Genomic DNA, 21,991 nt, shown 5'->3' on the forward strand with positions numbered 1-21,991 from the left:
TTAGCTTGCGTAGTTAATTAATTTGTAATATTTATTCAGTCCCTCCGAGTGAGGACAATTATGTATTAAGTGTGCGTAAGTGTGTGTATGTCTTCCAGTCCCCACGTCTTTCTTCCCTTTTATTTATCTGCTTATGATGGTAGACTAGGGCATTTTTTAAATTAGCATACCTTATGCTATGCATGCGTGCATCCATACATTTGTCTTGCATGCACCGGGCTCAGTACATCTTGCTAACTGCATTTGTACTTCAATTCCAAATTGAATACGTGCATCAATTGATCGCATTTCACATGCCATGTTTAGGTTAGCCGAGCCTGCACTAATTGCATTTTTGCATGCGATGCATTAGCCATTTTTAAACATGAATTAGGATCACGCATGTTTGCTAACTAGTTTATTATTTTGGCGCGGAGTACGATGTAAGTATTTATGCTTTAGCATTTCGCATGCGTGTGAATGTTGCCATGATAGTATGCTTGCCACGCGGCTAAATGCTTACGTGATAAATTGTTTGAATGCCTGTGGGTGAAGGTTGGGTTGCTTGAGTTGGAAAAACTCGTTGAAATCCGTATTTTAGCCTACTTGCGAGTAGCAAATTCTAAAACATTTTTTTTCAAAACAAACGGATATGCAATACTTATTCCCAAATTAGGCAATCTAGTCTATACTTGTTTGCTGTGCGCATAACATAGTAATTCTAGGCTAATAACCGGAATAAGAACACATAATGTTTTCAAAAACGGATATCACGGTTAGTAGAGGCCGATCTTCGGATCGGGCGAGAGGGGGTGCTCATAGCTGACCTTCCTCAATCGTACCCTAGCTCCCGAGCCGAGACAACTCCGGTGATGACGGACATGTGGCCTTCGGCAACGAGTCAGGGTTTCCTAAATTCTCCCATTTTAAAATATTTAGGTGGCGACTCTGTATCTGGCAAAGCAGTCCATGTTTGGCACTTCTTTTCAAAAAATCTATTTCTCAAAACGATTTGCTGGATTTGGACTCTTTGGTTCAAGATTAAGTACCGGTGCATTGCATGTGTCTCTTTGCATTGCATGTGCATCGGTGCGCCTAGGACACAGTGTTTGCCATCTGCCATTCCTAAACGATTTGCTGGAGGCTTGTCTTGTCAAGGCATGACCATAAGGCTAACCGGTTATGGGCTCTGACAGCATGGGAACACAAACCCCGGTTTTACCGGGGCACCCTTCTTGACCATTCGACCTAGTACATATTCGGATCCATAGTGACCATTCCAAGCTAGGACAGGTTGCTTACCCGTTTATAGGTTGTTTGAAACTGCTGCGTGCCTAGTGGAACCCTAGCTCCTGACAAAATAGGAGAGGGAAATCCTACCTCAATATAGGGGTGTTTTGGCTCTCTTTACTTGCTATGTGCTCTTAGAATGTATCTCTACAGGAAAGTACATATCAGTTTGCAAGATTGAGCATTAGATCTGGGGGGATCAATATCAGTTTATAAGAATCAGCTATCCGCGGATACCAGGTTCAGTTTTGGGAACAGTAATTCTGGGGAACAATGATCAGTAGTAGAGTGCAGCTGTTCGGCTACGCCCGTGTTTGATCTGTTTGGGCTGAAATGCTGTTTGTTTTTCCTTTCAGTTCAGAGGGTCGGAGAGTTGATACAGAATAGCCAGCGTTCCCCCTTTGCTGAGGCAGGACTTATGACGACGCAGAATTCAGAAGAGTTCGTGGCTATGACAACTGCATTAGATCAAAGGATCGCTCTGCAAAGTGAGACCAACATTGATATGCCACATCCACCCAGGTCGCCTGTTGTGCACCCGGTTTGGGCCCCCCAGTTGTATCAGGCTCGTGAGCCCACCACCTTTGAACTAATGGGGATGATAGGTGATCTCCAGAGGTCTGTGGCGGATCTCGCCTACGGAATGTCAGCTTCACCTCCAGCCGCACCATATGCCGGGAGTTTTGTACCCCAGGAGCCCCCGCTGTTGGGACGCATTGTGATTGAACTTAGCCAACCGGAGATGGCCACCAGCTATGGTAATGACATATCGACATCAACCCAAACCCTCGATCAGGCTGAGGCCAGAGGAAAAGACAAAGCGAAGGTAGACGTCGATCCCATCGAACAACTGCTGTGGGCAGTCGAGGCTTTGAAAGTCGGGGGGGTGAACAAGCAACGGATATCCGCAGTTGTGGCAAAAACTATGGAGGATGCTTTCCCCACTCCACCTGAGGGTAGTTCAAGTCAGTCGGAAAATCGGGATGGGCCCCGTCATGCCAGAACAGTTTCTCCTATTCCCGCCCCTGCACCTGGGAAAGATCAGAAAGCCAGGGTGGCGCCTACCGACCCTTTCGCTTGTGCGGCTAGTAAGAACACTCAGACTTCAAAATACCGGCCCTGAGGGCGCAGGACCTTTCATGCTCTCTACATGCCTCTATCAAAGGCACTTCAGATCCTTGCCGAGAGGGGGCACCTTAAACCCTTGGAGCCTCGGCCTCTCCCGAAGAATCTCCCTGCCACGCATGATGCTGCTCAGTACTGCACGTACCACCAGCAGACAGGCCATGCTACCGAAAATTGCTTCCGCCTCCGTCATGAGGTACAAGATTTGATTGACAACGAGGTTATCCTCCCGCCTACCTCAGCTAAGTCCGTGACCACCCAGTTATTGGATTTTAAGGACACAGATACTGCAAGTATGTAAAGTGAACCACCTGCGGGCGGCATTCGGTATATTTTGGATGTGGCGTTTGGCACGCATTTTGAGCATCGTTGAACGCTAGCTTTGTAAATCCTGGCTTGGGTATCGAGTCAGTCTTTTGTTTTGAGTCTGTCTCTTTGTCTTGAGTCAGTCTTTTTGCTTAAGGGTCTGTCTTGTTGTATCGTGTCAGTCCCCTTTTGTATAGAATACCAGGTGATTCTGAGATTGTTGCCTCGAACACCGTTTTGTCTTGTAATTACCTGTTTTTGTTTTTAGTCTGTTTCTGCCGAGGGGCCAGTTACACCAACAAATCTGAATGAAATAGCTGTTGCTATCTCACTTTCGTGCTTGCTTTAGTATAAGTGCCAGAGGATTTGAATGGGCTGACAGTACATCTCGCCCACTCTCCTGCGCGCCGAACTCATTGCATTAACCTTAGTTTTTCAAAAACCCCTTTTTGAACATTGCGGTGATAAAAACAAAGAGGAAGGAATTCCTCGGGTTTTGCAAAATTTTGATCATTTTAAGAGAAAGAGAAGCATGCTAAGCCTTTTAATGAATGAAATCATGCTTGTCAACGTGAGTACTGGGAAGGACCCTGGCTTGATCCAGATTGGTTCCACACTATCTTCGGCGCAAGCGATTTGTCGCTTTCTTAAAAACTTTCAAAAATAAATGTTTTACACGGCCCTGTGAAGACCTGTGTGGAACCGCTCTTGAGATCGTGCAGCCTAGGATCACTCTCAGCCTCAAGATTCAACTCGTCCGTTTCGAACCTTGAACCTGTTCAGCAAGTTCAACGGTCAAACGTCATGCAAGGACTGTTCGGCCGGATCAGAAGCAACCCTCGAGCCGGAGGCACCAAAGCCAAACCAGAAGGATTAGATCTCACCAAAAGAAGCTCGTGGAGCAACCATGATGGATTCTTCTGCAAATCATTGCAACAGCTGTTCTCTTAGACACAGAGAGGCTTCGACTTCAAAAACCTTTTGGCATGGACTCGTTATACTTTTACCCTTTGAGAGGATCGCTGGGCCGAAAACCCGGAAGGGCGACCCAGGTAAAAGTTAGAGCAAGAGAAAAATACAAAAAAGAAGAGCAAAAAGATACAAAAAAGAAGAAGCAAAAAAGAAAAGAAAAGAGAAAAATGTGGAAAAGAGAATGAAAAGATACAGAAAAAAGGAAATAAAAAAGAAGCTCGCAAGGTCGAAAACCCGCATTGGGCACCTTGGCAAAAGTTAGAGCCTGAAAAGTGAAGGTTAAAATACCCGAGTGTACCTTAACCGGAACTACGTAAGGCTTGATTCCCATGTTTGGGATACGTAGGCAACTTCATCATGAAGTCCAGCCCCCAACGCTTTCATAGTGTCTCGGTCCATGCAATGGTTTCGACTTCATCCCAAAGTCTAGTCGCCAACGCCTTCCAAGGTGATTGTGTCCATATATCTGTTATGACCGTCTTCATCATCTCTGTGTCCAAGAGTTCGACCACCACCAATGAAGACTGTCTGCGGACTGCTGCGGCACCATCCAAACAAGGGGCAACTTTCCGTTGCCACGAGTCGTTGCGAGCCGCCGTTCAAACCAGGGGTGTAGACACCCCATTTTTGACCGACCTTGAGACTCAGACGTCACCAGTTGAGCACTCGGTGATATTGCATATTGTGCTTGTTCAGAAGTTTCAGAGTCTCGGCTGCGCCTCCGGACTTCCGGGCTCTTTTGTGCTTCGCCTCGGTTTGCGAACCAGGCTCTATTTTCTCTATTTCCTCTTACTGAAGGGAGGGAGAGGTCTCGTAGATCATCTCTCAGTGGCCGTAGGTTATGTTTTGTGGTCGTAGGCCATTTTGCCCGTTTGGAGTCCGGTTTCCGGTTTTTCGGAGCCGTTAGCCGTGTGCCTCAGTTCGGGACCGCTTAACCATCTCCGTTTGCTCCGGTTTCCGGCATGCATCCTATTTGCTCCCTTTTTAGGGACACTGTGGTCCGAGAGACCAACTTCGTGGTCGAATACCACTCCCGGTGCCCAACGGTTAGTTTTCGGGGCCCCAGACTGCGCGTTTCGGCCCCCGAACCTTTGTTTTGCATCGGTTTGGGCTCATTTTTGGTGGAGACCTTATTTTCACTATTAGAAAGCTTGTATGAGGGTGGGAGGCCAGAAATTTTGCTGAAAAGCCAACTTCTTTTTGGTCAAAAGTGGTTCAGCATGAATCCGGGAAGGAGAAAAATCTGCGCGGCTTCACCGAAACGGGCGTAACTCTTTGCACAAGAGGAATTAAGATATGAGGCCACCACCATTGGAAAGCTTACTTCCGGGGCTTCATTTTTCACTCAAGAATCTCCCAAGTCCAAGTCCGGGGGGGGGGGGAGATGTGGTTGGTTGAAGTCCGGTTGGACCGAATCTGCGCAGCTTCACGGAAAAGGGCATAACTTTTGTTACAGGAGGAATTTTAATGCAAGGTTTGCGCCATTGGAAAGCTAACTTCTGGAGCTTCATCCTAGGGGCCGGCCACTTTTCCCCTTTGACCTAGCAGGCCGGCCACTTTTTCTGGCCGGCCAGCCACTTACCTGGTAGATGACTTTTTTTCCCCTTTTAAACTGGCCGGCCATTTTTGCCCCTGTGAGTGCATTCCAGCCATGTATTTGTTTTTACACTTCACCCATGTCCGAGGGTTTGGCACTTTTGGAGGGAAACTTGACTCATTTTTCCCTCCATTTTTTCCCCCCTTTTTTTTCCCCCTCCTTGGCTTATATATCAGCAGCTCCAGCTGCTGGTTTAGGGTTGGAACATTTTGCCTCAAACCCTTGCCTTGTCTCTCTCTTTCTCCATACTTCAAAGCTTCCAACCTTCAAACCCTACACCATTTTACACTACACCACCAAGCCTCACCCTTCCATCTTCCATTCCAGCAGCTGGAGGATGTTCTTCAAGGCCTAGGAGTGCTGCAAACTCAAGCCAAGAGTTGCTAAAGACTTGTCTTCAAGGGTAAGTTCCATTTCTCCCTTTTTGGTCCATATCTTGTATCATACATAAGTCATATTTTCTTGCTGTTTTGGGCTCCAACCCTAACTGAAGTTAAGCTTATTTTGAGCCATTTTTCATGTTTCATTAAGGGCCTCTCACTGTTTGAGGCCTCCTTGGTGAACTTACTTCATTATCCCTCTTATAAGCCATTTTCTTGTGTAATATTTTTGGCCTGTGTATAAATTGTTTTGAGCTCTGTCATGAACTAAAAGGTTTCTTATTTTGAGCCCTTCTTCAACATTGTTGAAGGGCTCATTGCTGTTTGAGGCCTCCATTTATCACTTGCCATTATATCTCTATTTTGGCTCCATTTTTGCATGATCTGCTAGCCTATTGTACTTCTGTTTTTGGGCTCTTTTCAGAACTGAAAACAGTCTTATTTTGACCCCCTCTTCATGTTTCATTAAGGGTCTTTCATGGTTTGAGGCATATTTTATATACTTTGTGTTATATCTCTCTTTTTGGCCTCATTTTGCATAGCATTTTGAACATATTTGCATACTGTTTTGGGTCCGGCCATCAACTGTAAAATGTATTATTTTTGGCCCCTATTCAATGTTGTTGAAGGGCCCCTTTGTCTTTAAGGCCAGCAACCTTCACTTACTTCTTTGTCCACCTTTTGGCCCATTTCTTGCATGAGAGCTCAGCCATAATTGTGTTTGTTTTTGGGCTCTTTTCAGAACTGTAAGTAGTCATATTTTTGGTCCCTCTTCAGTGTTGTAGAAGAGTATTTTCTGTTTGGGCTTTGTATCTACCACTTGCTTCATTGCCTCTCTTGCGGAGCCATTTTTGTATGTTAATTTAGTCCCACTTGTGCTTACTGTTTGGCCATGCTTTGAACTGTAAAAATGCTTATTTTGGGGCTGCCTTGATTCTTTCTTTTCATTCCATGTACCAATTATGCATGCTTTGTATAGCTGTAAGCCATTTCATGTACCTAGTTTTGCATTTCGGGAGAAATTCCATGCATCGGGTGTCATTTCGCCTTGTTTCGGGGTTGTTTTCCCCCTCATTTTGCTACTGATTTTTGCATGTTTGCATATCATATTCCATGTCTTTGCCATGTCTCATTAGAGTGGCATTTCGATGCCTGAGGGTCGGTCCTCGGTTTGCGTGCACTCGTGCACGCATTTCGAGTCGTCTTGTTTTCATCTGATGGCCTCCTATGTGAGTGTGGCTGAGGCTCTCTCATGTTGGTGTAAGCCCATTATTGTATTGTGTATGCCATTTCATCCATAGCATTGTGTATGCTCGGTTGTATATTACCTCGTGCAGCGTGTATGCCATTCCATAACATTGTGTATGTTAGGATTGTATCTTAGTTGCATTTCATGCATGTCATGCATATTGCATCGTGCTTGGGATAGGAGTTAGCCCGAGCACGAGGTACGTTTCGTACTCCGAGTGACGGAACGTGTCTCAATTCCCAGTCGCCGACACTCCGGATCATCCATGATGGAGTTAGGTTCTAGTTGAGTTTTCATGTGCATTCATTCCATATTGAGTCATGCAAACCGACTCCTCGGCCATCATGCATCGATATGCGTGATTGGTGGCACGAGGATCGAAGCGTGCATACATTTGTGAAAATACATTGCTATGCCCCTTTCCTGCTCTCTGTTGCAGCAAATTAAGAATTAGCAACCTTCCGGAGCTTGGCGCGCTTTCCAAGAATAACTGCAAAACAGAGGCTAATTGGGGCATCCCAGTGGATTTCCGCGCAAGACAACCCAAACATTCATCATCCGGAATGGAATCAAGGCAGTCCCTGGCTTGCATGCCAGTTTATTTATTTTCTTAGTTAATTTGTTAATTAATTAGGAATTTGCACATATTTGGACTGTAATATTTATTTGGACTGTACTATTCTTTTATTCGGGACTGTATATTTATTCGGACCCTCTGTGCGAGGGCAATGTTGTAATAAGTGTGCGTGTGTGTCTTGTATGTCTTCCAACCCCACGTCTTTCTCCTTTTTATTTACCAGCTTATAATGGTTAGATTAGGGCATGTTTCAATTAGCATACAGTATGACAGCATGTTTGCATCATTCATCTGTTTTGCATGCACCGGGCTCCGCGCATCATACTAACTGCATTTGTATTTCAATTCCAAATTGAATACATGTTAGCTGTAGCATTTCATATGCCATGTTTAGAATAGCCGAGTCTGCTATAGTTGCATTTTGCATGTGTTGCATTAGGCATTTCTATAGACGTCCCCGAACGCCCCGGGAGGGTGAGCTCCCGTTCTGTTCATTTGGGGACACTACAGCTCAGGACTCTAAAATTTTTCACGGTTCTAAATCTGAACCAAAGAGTCCAAATCCGGCAAATCATTTTGAGAAAACAGATTTTTGAAAGAAGTGCCAAACATGGACTGCTTTGCCAGATACAGAGTCGCCACCTAAATATTTTATTTTGGAAAATTTAGGAAACCCTGACTCGTTTGCCTAAGGCCACGTGTCCGTCATCACCAAAGTTGCCTCGGCTTGGGAACTTGGGTACGATTGGGGAAGGTCACTTCGTGAGCACCCCCGCTCGCCTGGTCAAAGACCGGCCTCTACTAACCATGATATCTATTTTTAAAAACATTGTATGTTCTTATTCCGGTTATTAGCCTAGGTTACTATGTGATGCGCACAGCATACAAGTATAGACTGAGTCGCCTGAATTGGAACAAAACATTTCATGTTTGTTTTTGAAAGATGGTTTGCTACTCGCAAGTAGGCTTAAAATGCAGATTTTGCCACCCTCAGGTGGGCTTAGAAAAGATGGTTTTGCCACTATCTAGTGGGCTTAAAACAAACATTTGATGAATTGTCCCAATCCAACAAACCCAACCTTCACCCACAAGCATTCAGGCAGTTATATCACATAAGCAAATAGCCTCATGGTAAGCATGCTATTCATGGCAGTCACTCACACGCATGCAAGGATGCTAAAGCATAAAACTCACCGAGTATTCCAAGCCAAAACAGAAACTACATTAGAAATCATGCATGACCCTAAGTATACAGAAATGCCTAATGCAACACATGCAAAAATGTAACTATAGCAGGCTCGGCTATTCTAAACATGGCATATGTAATGCTACAACTAACATGTATTCAATTTGGAATTGAAAGTACAATGCAGTTAGTATGATGCGCCAAGCCCGGTGCATGCAAAACAGATGAATGATGCAAACATGTTGTCATACTGGATGCTAATTTAAACATGCCCTAATCTAACCATCATAAGCTGGTAAATAAAAGGGAGAAAGACGTGAGGTTCGAAGACATACATCACACACACGCACACTTATTACAGTTGTGCCCTCGCGCAGAGGGTCCGAATAAATATACAGTCCCAAATAAATAATTACAGTCCCGAATAAAAGGATAGTACAGTCCAAATATTACAGTCCAAATAATGTACAAATTCCTAATTAATTAACAAATTAACTAAGAGAATAAATAAACTGGCATGCAAGCCAGGGACTGCCTTGATTCCATTCCGGATGATGAATGATGCATGCCCGGGTTGCCTTTGCGCGGAAATCCATGACGATGCCCCGATTAGCCTCTGTTTGCACCTATTCTTGAAATGCTTGCCAAGCCTAGGAAGACCACTGATTCTTGATTTGCTGCAACAGAGAGCAGGAAAGGCGCATAGCAATGTATTTTCACAGATATATGCATGCCTCGATCCTCGTGCCACCAATCACGCATATCGATGCATGATGGCCGAAAAGCCGAATTGCACAATTCAATATAGGATGAATGCACATGGAAACACAACTAAAACCTAACTCCATCATGGATAATCCGGAGCGTCGGTGACTGGGGAATTGAGACACGTTCCGTCACTCGGAGTACGAAATGCGCCTCGTTTCCCGTGTCTGGGCTAACACCTATCCCGAACACGATGCAATATGCATGACATGCATGAAATGCAACTGAGATACAATCCTAACATACACAATGTTATGGAATGACATATACGCTGCACGAGGTAATACACAACCGAGCATACACAATGCTATGGATGAAATGGCATACGCAATGCAATAATGGGCTTATACTAACATGAGAGAGCTTCAGCCACACTCACATAGGAGGCCATTAGATGAAAATAAGATGACTCGAAATGCGTGTGCGTGTGCACGCAAACCGAGGACCGACCCTCAGGCACCGAAATGCCACTCTAATGAGACATGGCAAAGACATGGAATATGATATGCAGGCATGCAGAAATCAGTAACAAAATGAGGGGCAAAACAGCCCCGAAATAAGGCGAAATGGCACCCGATGCATGGAATTTCTCCCGAAATGCAAAACTAGGTACATGATATGGCTTACAGCTATACAAAGCATGCATAATTGATACATGGAATGAAAATACAGAAGCAAGGCAGAGCCAAAATAAGCACTTTTACAGTTCAAAGCATGGCCAAACAGCAAACAGAAATAGGGCAAAACAAGCATGCAAAAATAGCCCTAAATGCGAGACAAAGAAGCAACTCACAGCTTCTGTCCCCAAACAGATTAGGGCCCTTCAACAAAGTTGAAGAGGGCCCAAAACATGATCTTTTACAGTTTATGGAAAACCACAAAAACCAGCACAGGTATGGCTAAACTCTCATGCAAGAAATGGGCCAAAAGGTGGACAAACAAGCAAGTGAAGGTTGCTGGCCTTAAACACAAAGGGACCCTTCAACAACATTGAAGAGGGGCCAAAAATAATGCATTTTACAGTTGATGGACGGACCCAAAACAGTATGCACACAAGCCAAAAATATCATGCAAAATATGGCCAAAAAGAGAGATATAACACAAAGTATATAAAGGATGTCTCAAACAGTGAAATACCCTCAATGAATCATGAAGAGGAGGCCAAAATAAGACTGTTTTCAGTTCTGAAAATCACCCAAAAATAGAAGCACAATAGGCTAATAAATCATGCAAAAATGGGGACCAAAGAGGGGTATAATGACAAGTGGCACATGGAGGTCCCAAACAGTGATGAGCCCTTCTTCAACATTGAATAAGGGATCAAAATAAGCCTATCTACAGTTTACATCATGCTCCAAAACAGATCACACATAGGCCAAAAATACTATGCAAGATTATGGCATACAAGAGGGATAATGAAGCAAGTGCAAGATGGGGACCTCAAACAGTGAGAGGCCCTTAAACAAAAGTGAAAAAGGGCTCAAAAGAATGCCACTTTCAGTTAGGGGCGGAGCTCAAAACATCAAGCATGTATGGCTTATAAATGATACAAGATTAAGCTCAAAAAGAGGGGATTGATGCTTACCCTTGAAGACCAACCCTTGGATGCTTCTTGGCTTGAGAAGTGATGGCTCCTAGCTGCTGGAAAGCTCCCCAAGCTGTTGGAAATGGAGTAGTGGTGGTGATGCTAGGTGGTGATGAAGAAAAGGTGGTAGAACTTGGTTGTTCTTGCTTGAAAGAGAGAGATGGGGGGAGATATGTATACCAAGCTTGAAGGAAAAAATCTTCCAACCCCTTGGACCAATGCTGGAGGCCAGTTATATGGACCAAGGAGAGGGAGAAAGTGGAGGGAAAAAGTGGGGGAAAAAGGACCAAGTTTTCCCCCAAAAGCTGTCCCCCGGATACAGATATTTTTGGGGAAAAACAGACATACAGCTGTAATGTACTCACCCTGAGGAGAGAGGCCGGCCAGTTTTTGGAGCTGCAGGTGGCCGGCCGGCTACCCCCCATGGCCGGCCGGCCAAGGGTCAAAAAGGTCAAGGTGATTTAATGGCCGGCCACCACAGATAGGTGTCCTCCCATGTGCCCTCAACACAACCCTGTGGTTCAAAATTGTCAAATGTAAAACAGGAGAGAGAACAAGCCATTTTTGGGAAGGGTTCCAAAGGGTCAGATGGAATTACTGGCCGACCACCAACTTTTGGTGTCCTCCCATGTGTGTACAACACAAATATGTGGTTAAAAGTTCAAGAAAATGGCCCAAGGTTGTTCAACATTGGCTTTGAAGTGAAGAAAATCGGGCGTCGGAGGGCACCGGAGGAATATAACTGGTTGCTGAAATAATTGCTGGCCTCCCACCCTTCCATGGCCTTCCTGGTGATGAAACAGAGGTACCTGCCAAAAATGAACGAAAACCGATGCAAAACGAATGCTCGGGGCCTAGAACGCGCAGTTCGAGGCCCCGAAAACTGCCTGTTAAACACCGAAAGTGGCATTCGACCACGAAGTGGGTCTCTCAGACCTCAGTGTCCCTCAAAAGGGAGTAAATAAGAAGTATGCCAAAAACCAGAGCAAACGGAGATGGTTAAGCGGTCCCGAACCGAGGCACACGACCAACGGTCCCGAAAAACCGGAAGCCGGGCTCCGAAATGGGCAAAATGGCCTACAGCCACAAAATGTAGCCCACGGCCACTGAGAGATGGTCTACGGGACCTCTCCCTCCCCTCAGGAAAAGAAACAGAGAAAACCGAGTCTGGTTCGCAAACCGAAGCAAGGCACAGAAGAGGGTTCGGAAATCCGGAGGCAGGGCTCACGGCCGCGACTCTGAGACTTCTGAACGAGCACAACATGCAACATCACCAAGCGCTCAATCGGTGATGTCTGAGTCTTAAGGTCGGTCAAAAATGGGGTGTCTACAGTTGACCCTCTTTGACAGAACTCGGAAGTCATAAGTGACGGGAGTGAATGTCAAAGCCCAGAGACGACCCATTTTTGACAAGGCCGAAGACTTAGACAAACATACAAGATAAACAAAGATGTGCCCGCAGGCATGCCCGCAGGCAAGGGGGCAAAATGCAAAATGATATGCACAGAGCCGGAAGTAACTCAATGATCATGCAAATGCAGCAAGCTGTAATGAAGCAGGTATTCGCAAATAGATGCAACAGTTTTAAGCAAGAATGCAAAGCAACAACTACATTTCATGCAGTTAAGAATGCGGAGAATTATTCAATCCTTGCCACGTCTCACACGGAGAAGATATGATACCTGCGCGATTCGTCTGGTCGCACCAGCCTCAAATGAACTGTACATACAATATCGTGCCTGCAAAAGAGAGAAATTCAACAAGCACAATATGCTACCAACATATATTCAATGTGATTTCGAAAGTTTGACACACGCAGTGCCGGCGAGTGAATGCATCGCGATGCGAGAAAGGGACGTGCGCGACAACGCATGCTCAAGCACAAAGGTATGGAAATATCAAGAAATGTGCATAATAATGCAAGTATGCTCATGAGAATGCAAGTTATGTGCATGATAGTGCAAAACGAGCATAAATCAAGGTGCCCGTTTGTTACGAAATAACGAGCAAGGAAATGCGTGTTTCGGCGAAGGCGACTCGATCACGGCCTCTGATCCACTTTCTGGAAAGGCTACAACACATTCAAGAGGGATACACTTTGATTTCGATGAATAATGACGAGACACGTGTCAGAACTTGAAGCTGAAGTTCCGGCAGAGCAATTTCGCGACAGGAAGTGCACTTTCTTTGAACTTTTTCAGGTCCCGGGAACTCCGATCTTCCTCAAAATTTGCAGAGAGCTAGGTGAGCATGTGGGGGACATGGCCGACCAATTTTATGGAGAGGGGGAGGTGGCCGGCTAGTTTTCCAAAAAGAGAATGGCCGGCCAGCCAGAAAAGGTGGCCGGCCGACCACCTGCCCAAATCCGGGGGTAATTTTGTCTTTTCACCTCCTTTTCTATATATTCTCTCACCCAAACACTTCGAGCTCATAACCTCAGCCACGAAATCTTCCCCTCTTGCTTCCCACACCATTTTCTCCCGCAGATCTGAGCTCCGTACGCGTTTTCCAACGCCCCACGCAAGTTGTTTTCGCGAAAACATTCAGTTTCAAGCACTTTGAACCGATTAAATTTTGGTTTCGGGGCTTCTTTTCTCATTTTCGCCACTTGAGGTGAGTTTGTCTCAATATTTGGAAGATTTTCTCAGGAGTTGACTTTTGTTGACTTTTTCATTTCCCGAGAGTTGACTTTTGTTGACTTTTTCCAATTTTTGGCTCATTTTCACTCATTTTTGCTCCTTTTGCAGGTTTTTCGAAATGGCGGGTAATTTTCCTCATGGTGGAGGCCCTCCGGGTGCCGAGGATGATTTTGATGTCATGACTTTGCCTCCGAGGGTCCGACCCTTTATTCCCGGGAGGTATGCTCCGCCGGCACATGTTCTTCCCCGGGCCATTTTTCGTCACTTTACTGATTTCGATGATCGAGCACCTGGAGATCTACTTCTGCGAGAGCCAGAGCATCACCTCTCCTATGAGGCACGAGAGGTATTTACTTCATTTTCTGTATTTTTCATGCATTTCGTGCTTTTGCCATGCTTGAACACACAGTTTAGCCTATGACATAGTACTTTGTTTGCATCCTGAACATGTAGCTTAGACACTTGAATTTCTGAACACTCGGCTCATTAATTGATTGCGAACGCATGGCACTAATTAGTTAAGAAGTGGACACACCACTCATTTGTCGAACACACAGCCCGAATTTGAAGGTGAACACACAGCACACACTGACTAAGAGTAGAACACACAGCCCAAACTCTGATTTTCTGAACACGCAGCCCAAATTGATTTTCTGAACACGCAGTCCAAGTTGAAGGTGAACACACAGCCCACATTGATTGAGAGTAGAACACACAGCCCAAACTCTGATTTTCTTGAACACGTAGCCCAAGTTGAAGGTGAACACACAGCCCACATTGATTGAGAGTAGAACACGCAGCCCAAACTCTGATTTTCTGAACACACAGCCCAAAATGAAGGTGAACACACAGCCCACAGTGACTAAGAGTAGAACACGCAACCCAAACTCTGATTTTCTGAACAGGCAGCCCAAATTGATGGTGAACACATAGCCCACACTGATTGAGAGTAGAACACACAGTCCAAACTCTGATTTTCTGAACACACAGCCCAAAATGAAGGTGAGCACACAGCCCACACTGACTAAGAGTAGAACACGCAGCCCGAACTCTGATTTTCTGAACACACAGCCCAAAATGAAGGTGAACACACAGCCCACACTGACTAAGAGTAGAACACATAGCCCAAACTCTGATTTTCTGAACACGCGGCTCGGATTAAAGGTGAACACACAGCCCAAATTGATGGTGAACACACAGCCCACACTGATTGAGAGTAGAACACACAGCCCAAACTCTGATTTTCTGAACACGCGGCTCGGATTAAAGGTGAACACACAGCCCAAATTGATGGTGAACACACAGCCCACACTGATTGAGAGTAGAACACACACCCCAAACTCTGATTTTCTGAACACGCAGCCCAAGTTGAAGGTGAACACACAGCCCACACTGATTGAGAGTAGAACACGCAGCCCAGATTGATGGTGAACACATAGCCCACAGTTTTTAAAAGTTGAACACGCAGCTCATTCATTTCATTTGCACACAGCTTATTCATTTCATTGGCACACAGCTCATTCATTTCATTGGCGCACAGCTCATTCATTTCATTGGCACACAGCTCATTCATTTCATTGGCACACAGCTCATTCTTTTCATACTGATACATGTATTCATTCTGAATGCAGGTTGGTTCTCGCGGTGTACGGGGATATGGCTCCACCGCTGTGAGAGATTGGTATGTTGAGCTCCCGGAGGCTGTCCGGGATTTAGTAGATCTGGCGAGGTTCGGGGCCTTCTGCGTTGGGTTATCGTGTTGTCCTGCCAAGAGGACATTGATGGCAGCTTTAGTGGAGAGATGGTGGGACACCACCAACTCCTTTCATTTTTCCGCCACTGGGGATTTGACTATGACCCCGCTGGATTTTGCTGTATTGACCGGCCTGGACATAGGAGGTTGGCCCATTCCTTACGACAAGGACATGGGCGAATGGGAGGCCGCTTGGATACATTTGCTGGGGGCCCGCCCACCTGTCGACAGAGCTTCCGGGAGAGTCCACTACACTTGGTTCTCTTCCCACTTCCGGCAGGCGGAGATGGAGCCTGGGACTCCTGAGGAGACGGAGCAGTATGCCCGTGGTTTTCTTATGTTTCTCTTCGGGACTACTCTGTTCGCCGATAGAGGGAACACGGTTGGGCTGTATCTATTGAGCGCTCTGGTTGACCTATCACAGGTCAGTCGATACGACTGGGGTAGCGCCGGCCTGGCTACCCTTTGCTGCTACATGAGCGCGACCTCCCGCGGGCAGGGAGACTTACTTGGCGGTTATTGGAGAGCTTGGGAGGTACTTTCTGTCCTCTTGATTTACATTTCTGCTCCTCATTACTTGTACATTGCACACACAGCGCACTTTACAGTCTGTATTTTGCCCTCAGCACTTTGTACTTACATTTTGCACTACTTTTCTCAGTTATGGGTCAACGTATATTTCCCAACGTTAGCCCCAGAGTTGGAGGTGGCAGGGCCCCTCATGACCCCATACTCACTGGTGTTCGAGGGCCAGCACCGGCCGAGACCCCGAGAGACTCTCTTTTATCTGCGGCAGTATTTTGACTCTGTGCGCCCATCGGAGGTACTTCAGAACTCTCAGTTCTTTCCATTTTCATCTTTGATTTGCCCCGCATATTCTCGATTTCTGATTGGTTTATGCACTTGTTATCCGCAGATTACATGGCAGCCTTGGGCACCCTTGGGTGATGGTCTCCGATTTCAGTATGCCGGAGGATCGGGCACCTCCCAGTACAGGGTCCTGCTTGAAGGACCGGTTGGTAGAGCATGGTTTCTGGGGGAACGCTTTCTGGATCAGGTATGGGGGTACACTTCTCAGGACCCTCCCGCAGTACCCCCAGTCAGTATGCGGACTGCTGATAGGCTCTCTTCCCAGGATGTAGTCAGTGCTATGCTGGGTAGTGATGCTTTGTTGCATCTCGAGGAGGGGGACTACGCCACTTACCATCATACATATCTGATGCCTCCATTGACGGGAGTTCGTACCCCGGCGACGAGGTCTGCTGATATGCCATCCTCGAGCCAAGCCCGGGCTCAGGCTGCAGACGCCCCTTCCACCAACAGGGCTAGTACATCTAGAGGTGGGGGTAGACCGGTTCCCCCGATTCCTCCGACTCTTCCTCATCCTGGGTGGCCGGATATGCCGACTGAGCTGATGGGGTGGCAGTATGGGACCACCTCTCCGACTCCGATCCCGTTAGAGCCTCCGATGCCCGGTGATCGATACGCCATTGATCCCGACTCACCACTGATATGCCCCACTGTTTTTCATTTATCATTCGAATGCTTAGACTCTCCTTTATTCGTTGATGATTTGAGCTTGTGTTTGCAGCCACCCAAAGAGTACATGGAGGAGGTGATTGGATTGGTGGCCTCACTCGAGGGCATGGTCCTGCGGAGGGAGGCACAATTGTCTATCGTGGACATCCAGGTACCCTTTAGTTTTCTGGCATTTATCATACTTCTGATGACATGCTGATTTCTACTTCATTGATAGGCTACTTGTGTAGAGCACATCTGACACACACCCCACTTGTACACTGTGTTTACATGCACTCATTTCATGTAGTTTCTGCTTGTATCTGTATCTGATGTACATATTTGGACTGATGTATTTGAATTGAACTCTTTATTTTCAGATGCCCCCGGTATACGCTCAGTCGCCGGCCAGGCCACCTGGGCCTTCTTGGGGAGCTGGGTCATCTGGGCCCTTTCACGGAGCTGGGCCATCCAGGCCTTCTTAAGGAGCTGGGCCATCCAGGCCTTTTCAGGGAGCTGGGCCATCTGGGCCTTTCCGAGGAGCTCGAGGAGGGTCCTCCCGCAGACGCAAGGCACATGTTATAGAGGCGGAGCCCGAGGGGGAGGAGGAGAAGGAGGTTACAGACCGTCAGTCAGAGACATCTGCTGAGGATGGGGACTCTAGTCTTGGTTCTGGGAGTGGAGGCGAGGCTGAGGGGGATCCTGAGGATGACAGCTCCGACCCGGATGATGATGGTGATGCAGAGGTTGTCCCGCAGAAGAGGACGCGGAGGGCCTCTTATTCCCGCTCCTGAGAGCACAGACGCAGCTGTTCCCTGTTTTATTTATCTTTTTGCTAGTAGTTGTAGCACATTTGTACATTATCAGGCAGTTTATTTTCTGTAAAACTTGTGCCTTAATCTGTAAAATGTTGTAACAAGCGAGGCATGATGGGATGAAATAGCTTTTGAAAAAAGTATTGTATTTTAAACATTTAGCATCATCGCATCATTTTGCACCAAAATGAGATTGAATGGAAGCGTGTATTGTGCATTTTCCCAGTCAGGTAGTGAACCGACGCAACAACCTAACGTTTTGAGATATAACGAAATCTTAGCAAGTTTACAACTCAATAAGCAAAATACAATAGTGTTGACAATGCAAATAACATGACTCAAACAAAGATTGCTTAAACAGAGAGCAATGACTCAAAAATATATGAAACACGACAGCTCGACAAACAACTCGATAAGCAAAACGACAACTCGATAATCAAAACAACAACTCGATAAACAAAACTCAACAACACAAAGTGTACTCCGGACGATCTGGGCGACGGAACGCATCCAAAATAGAGGGAAATGAAGGCCTTTGACTCTCCCATTGCATGGAAATGCTTGTAACCTTCTCTCGGAGGGTAAAGCAGGGCTAAAGATACACATGGGAGCATGGCCAGCCACCTTTATTGAAGAGAGGGGGCCACCGGCCAGTTTTGAAAAAGGAAATGGCCGGCCTGCCAGAAAAGGTGGCCGGCCGGCCACTTATCCCTGCAGCCACCCAATTTTTGACACGTGTCCTCCTGAATAGTGTTTTTCTCTCTTTAAAAGCCCTAGCTCCATGGTTCATTCAATTCACCTCAGTTTTGCATCAGAAATGGAGGCGTTTCTTGTTGAAAACCTCATAACTTGGATTGCTTCTCTAGATGGCTCGGAAAAGTTAAACTTCCGGGGTTTCGGCTTGAATGCACTATTCACGCTGAGCCGTACTCCATTGCACCTTCCTTTCCTCCATGCCGCGGCGAGGTTTTGGAACCCGGTGATGCATGTCTTCAGCTTCGGCGGGCAAGAGGTATGTCCGACTTTTGAAGATTTTCAAGTTTTGATGGAGTCTAAATGTCCTGAAGAGATCTTGCCTCAGTTCCGCTTCGGCCACGCCCAGGCTTTAGGGAGAATGTGTGGACTCACCGCACACGACGCCCGGTCTCTGATCTGTAATGGGGAACTGGATATCCTTGGTTTGATTCATCGCTTTTCTGATGCCGGTGACCGCAGCAACCATTATTGGCAAGGTTTCCGGCAACACGCCCTTTGCTTGTGCTTGTTGTCTCACTTTCTGCTTTCCCCGGGCTTGGGCGGATCTAACATCCGTCTGATTGAAGTTACCCAAGGCTTGAGGGAAGGAAAGAGCTGCATTGCCATGATCCTGGCCGAGACGCTGATGGGCTTGGATGCTTTTCATCGCCGGGAGACGACTAGATTTGCCGGGAGTCCACTACTGCTGCAGGTAATGTTTCCCACCCAATCTTACATATGTATTTGCTCACATCACTCGGCCCTCAGGCTCGAATTTTCTCACAAAACCCTTGTCTTACTTTTCTTTCGTCGTACACCTCTCTATTCTTTATTCTCTCATTTTTCATCCCTCCCCGGGTATGGTTAATGGACAAATTGCAGGTTGTGGATTCTTGCCCAGCCTACTCAGCGCGAGGCTATTTCTTTCGACAACGTCTAGTTGATGCCCTTGATGAAAGGTGGTGGTTTGACTGGATGTGCAACTTGTCCGCAGATCGCATTGCTTGGTGTTGTCCTTGGCTCAATCTCCCGGCAATGAGCTATAGCATGTCCCGGCTGATCGGGATCCAGTTGGTTGGTCTCACCCACTGTGTGTTCTACTTCCCGTTCCGGTTCCTGCGCCAGTTCGGTCATGATCAGATTTGCCCACCAGAGGGGATTGAGTACCCGGCTGCTTTCCCAGTTCGAGGTGCACAGCTTGCCCGATATGCCACAGCATGGAGGACTAGAGAGCTCCTGGCCCCTGCTCCCACTTTCAGTTGCACTTTGTCTGACGAGTGCTTGGAATGGCTCAATGAGGAGGCACAGATTGGGCCTAGCTTGGCATCAGAGGCTTTGACCAACACTGGGAGGGGGCGCAGGGATACTTGACTCGACCATGCCCCAGATTTATTGCTTTATTAGTACTTTCAAGTTTTCTTTATGAATGTAATAAAAAGCAACTTCGATTGTATGCAAGAGTAGGAGAACTCTGTTTTGAAATCAATGAAATTGAAAGTTGTGGTACTGAAAATTTTCCGCTTTGGTCCAAAAATGGTCTTGGTTGTAAAAAGATTAATTTGAACAAAGTCAACTTTTATTAAAACTTTTCAAAACCATTTTCAATATGGATCAGAACTGGACACGCCTAAGATCTGTCACTGAGATGCACAACCCCAGATCCCTGCAACTGGAAAGTTGCCCCTAGTTTGAAGAGTACCGCAGCACTACATGGCAACGGAAAGTTGCCCCTAGTCTGAGTAGCACTGTACCGGAGATCGCGATAAATGCTGATGGATAAAGATGACTGAGATGGTCAAAATGGACAAAGTTGATCAGGGAAAAGTTTATGGTTGAACTTCAGGGTGAAGCTGCCTACGTATCCCAAAGATGGGAATCAAGCCTTACGTAGTTCAGGCTTAAGGTACACTCGGGTATTAACCTCTCCTTTTACGCTCTAACTTTTGCCAAGGCCGCCCTTTGCGGGTTTTCAACCTTGCGAGCTCAGTTTTTATATTTTCCAATTTTTTTGTGCTCTAACTTTTGCCTAGGTCGCCCTTTTGGGTTTTCGGCCTAGCGAGCCTCTCAAGGGTGATATTTCTTCAACTTGTCCATATTGATCGGTTGTGAGAACTCCAAGCCATCTAGATCCATCAGAACCACAGCTCCACCTGACCAGATAGTTTTGATGATGTAGGGACCAGTCCAATTGGGTTTGAACTTGCCCCTTGGGTCGTGGATGGGAGCTCGGTTGTCCTTGAGCACCAAATCTCCTTCCTTTAGATTCCTGGACTTAACTTTCTTGTTGAAAGCCCGAGCAATTCTGCGCTGGTAACCCTGAACATGGTACAGTGCTTTCAGTCTTCTTTCATCAAAAAGCATGAGTTCCTCAAATCTGCTCTGCTGCCAATCTGCTTGGGCTATTTGACACTCGGCCAATACTCGCAATGATGGAACCTCAATCTCAATAGGTAGAACGGCCTCCATCCCATAAACCAATGAATACGGAGTCGCCCTGGTAGAAGTTCTGATTGAAGTCCTGTAGCCCCACAGAGCAAATGGCAGCTTATCTGGCCAATCCCGGTAGGTTTCCACCATCTTCTGCAGTATGTGTTTGATATTCTTGTTGGTGGCCTCGACCGCTCCGTTAGTTTGCGGCCGGTATGTAAATGACTTATGAAAAGCCACGTTGTATTTTTCCAACAAGTCTATCACTTCCTTCTTGAAGTGGGAACCATTATCTGAAATTATCTCGTTTGGGACCCCATAGCGACAGATGATGTTGTTTCTGATAAACTTTGCGACGTGTGACGCCTTCAACACCACATATGATTGGGCCTCGACCCACTTTGTGAAATAATCTATCGCGAGCAGGATGAACTCATGCCCATTTGACCCCTTTGGGGTGATGGCCCCGATCACGTCAATTCCCCAAACTGAAAATGGCCATGGCGAAGTCATGTTGTACAGCTTCGACGGCGGGATGTTCATGCGATTTGCATGGATTTGACACTTGTGGCATCGCCGGACAAAACCAATACAATCCTCCTCCATGGTGGACCACTAGTAACCCTGTCTGAGGATCTTTCGTGTGAGCATTACTCCGTTCATGTGTGCACCGCATTCTCCTCCATGGATGGCCTCCATCAGGCGCTTCGATTCCTCGGCTTTAACACACAGCTTGTGCATTCCCAAATGACCTCTCTTGTATAGCGTACCCCCATAGATGATGAACTGGACGGCCATTCTTCTGATTGCCCTTTTATCCTTGGCATTTACCCCTGGCGGGTATACTTCCTTTTCCAAGAAATTCCAGATGTCATAATACCAGGGGTTTTCGTCCTGAACCTCATCTATAGCGGCGATCGACTCACAAGCTGGCGCAAATTTTTGGTCAATGACGACTGGACGCATCCGGATTCCAAACGGGATGTCTATCATGGAAGATAAAGTTGCTAAAGAATCTGCGAACCTGTTGTTCTCTCTTGGAAGATGAGCGAAGTTTAGTTTCTCAAACCGAGGGATTAGCAAATCCAAGGTC

Source organism: Camellia sinensis, chromosome 9 (assembly GCF_055761805.1).
Source record: "Camellia sinensis isolate YWXY chromosome 9, ASM5576180v1, whole genome shotgun sequence".
Lineage (NCBI taxonomy): Eukaryota > Viridiplantae > Streptophyta > Magnoliopsida > Ericales > Theaceae > Camellia > Camellia sinensis.